Genomic DNA, 2,912 nt, shown 5'->3' on the forward strand with positions numbered 1-2,912 from the left:
TTCCAGCTAAAAGAACAGTAACCTGTAAATTAGAGGAGATGGACTTGCAGCAGAAAATGGTCTTGGGCAATGGTACCTGCTCACCTCTAAACCTTGGTTTATTACCCCTCTTAAGGCTCCCAAACTATTTGAATTCCTTAACATCTTCGGCTCATAGATATGCCTTTGTAAAGGCAAGATTCAACACCTTCCCATCGAACGTGCTGAGAAATAGATTCTCCAATGGACAGATATCGCTCTTATGTGATTGTAATTGTGGGGCACCGGAATCGTTGCATCACATAATTTTTGATTGTGCATTTCACTCATCGGCCAGGAGCAAGTTTCTTGCTCAATATCTAAAGGGAATTGCCGATGATACGAATGAAGCCAAACTGAGATATCTATTAAATGATGATGACCCCCTAAGATCACTCATGGTTGCCAGATTCTTGATCAGCGTTCTATCCCTAAAGAAGAGAAACGGACTCCTGTGCGGCTCGGATAATCCCTTTAAACTATGATCTATGTTTTAGGATGTAATTAGGTGATATCACCATTGATGTCTTCTACTAATTTATGAGTAGAGGGTGATGTTTATGTTACAAATTTACTGTAATGTATGATGTTGGTCTTTTGTTTTTGTTTTGCTTTGGTTCTTGTCTGTTTTTTGTAAGTTTTGGCGGTTTTAAATTTGGAGGTTTAAGTACATTATGTTGGTATGGGAAATTGTCGGGTGATGAGCCAATGGCCGTAATAAAGTTCAATACAATTTCAGAGCTATCAGGCAGAGAAACAGGCAGCCACTGTACGCTTTTGGAAGAGGTTTGAGGCAAAGGCAGACTCAAGGGGCCACGTGGGGTCCCAGCAACTACTGGAAATTACAGAAATGTCTGCGCCCGTGTCAATCAAGCCTTCCAGAACTTTGCCATTGATTTTATACTTACGAATAATTTTCTTTTCACCAATCCTCTGGATTACAGCTAACAGCTGTGGAGGGAAAGAAGAGAGCTCGTGCAAATTACTATCCATAATAGAAGCAGTATGATGAGAAGGGAGCACCACCAAATGCGCCCAGGACTCACCCTTTTTTAACTGCATGGGCATATGGCTCCAAAATTGAACCATGATTGTGCCCACATAGTCAGGATCTAGGACTCCTGGAATAACCTGGATTCCTTCTTTGGCCGCAGAAAATTTGGGTAAAATTAAGCCTGCGACCTTAGGTGGTAGAGGGCCCGCCAACTGGGTGGGCATAAGCACAATTTCACCAGGTAAAACAGCATCTTTGGTCTCTTGATTAATCAATTCAATGGTAAAATCGGAAGGCATATTTATTGAAAAATTTTCAGCAGTGGAAACTAAAGGCGGAGGGCTCTCTATTTGTCCTGGCCCGAGAGTGGGGCCGCTATGGAGTTTCCCGGACTCCTGCACTGATTTGCCCAATGATAGCCTTTTCCACATTTCGGGCATTTTTTGGAAGGTTTAGCCTTATTGGCATCACCATTCCTGTTTGCCCCCCGCCCCCGCCAGGGGCTCTGCATTGTTTAGCAAAATGGCCTGGGCGTTTGCAGTTGAAGCAATTGCCTGTAGGCTTGTTGCTAGCCTGGATCCTGCCAGCAAGCAAGGACATCGCATGACTCTGGCTACCAACATCTGCACAGGCTTGAATCATGTCGGCCAGGTCATATTTAATGCGATGTATGATTGACTGCAAAGCCTTTTTGCAATCGGTGTTTGCATTTTCAAAAGCCAACTTTTTCATCAATTCATTTTGAGCTATGGTGTTATCAATCTGCCTAGTAACTGATTCTTTCAATCTATCTATAAATTGATGGTAGGGCTCTGAATGTTGTTGCTTAATATTAACAAAAGAGCTCAGCGGTTGCCCTGAGACAGGGACTTTCCGAAAGGCACGCTGTACACAGGTCGCGGTGCGACTGAAATGTAAAGGTGTCAACGTTGCCTGAGCTGTTATATTATCATACGGACCAGCACCATAAAGTTGATTGGCTGAATGCTGTGGATCAGACAAGGCTGACGCGCTATGCTTAAATTCACTTTCAAAAACTACATACTGAGCCGGGGACAAAAGCATGCGCATCAGATCTTTCCAGTCTTGAGGTAACATTGTATAACCATTTGCTATTCCCTCCAGCATTCCTATTACATAGGAGGATTTAAAACCGGAATCAGTAATGGCTTTCCTTAATTCTCTCATTACAGAATAAGGAAGCGTCTCATATAATACCTGCTGTTGAGCAGTGCCTGGGTTTATATAGGTGATAGGGAAAGCAGATGGCATTTCACCAGCCCATTCAGACTCCTCCTCTAAGGAAAGGAGCCCTTTCTGCCTAGCCAGAGAAAGCGCAGTGCGCACAGCTCCTGTAGGGGCTGTTACGAAAAAGGAGCAATGCAGCTGGGTGCTCCAGATGGCTGGAAAGCCAAACAGGAAGCTGATGTTATGGGACTGTACCGTGGGAACAAGGGACAGTCTATTCTGTGCACTGAGCGCCGGATGTTAGCTCAGAGTGTCACATGACCCTGTACTGGAAGTACATGGGTGGAGTTATTCTCTCTCTGCTGTTGGTGATGAGAGGGTACAGACATGATTTCTCTGTACTGCTGGAAAGACAGGAATAAAGGCATGTAAATATATTTCTGTCTGTCTCTTTCCCCTCCCTGGCAATGGGAGGGGGAGGAGTGGTGTGTTCTTCTTCACGTTGGGAAGAATCGCCGATTGAATACCTCCCCTGGTCTTGCCGGGAGTTGCTGACAGGGAGGTCAACAAGAATTCAAGCCGGGCACCTGGAGGGTGGCCAATTCCTCTGAACTTCGCTGGCTTCTGGCTTGAATTCAACAGGGGCTGTGGCAGGCGAAGGAGGGATGGGAGGGGAGGCTGTGGGAGATGTGGGCTGAGACGGTTGAGACGT

The sequence above is a fragment of the Podarcis raffonei genome, chromosome W (genome assembly GCF_027172205.1).
Source record: "Podarcis raffonei isolate rPodRaf1 chromosome W, rPodRaf1.pri, whole genome shotgun sequence".
Lineage (NCBI taxonomy): Eukaryota > Metazoa > Chordata > Lepidosauria > Squamata > Lacertidae > Podarcis > Podarcis raffonei.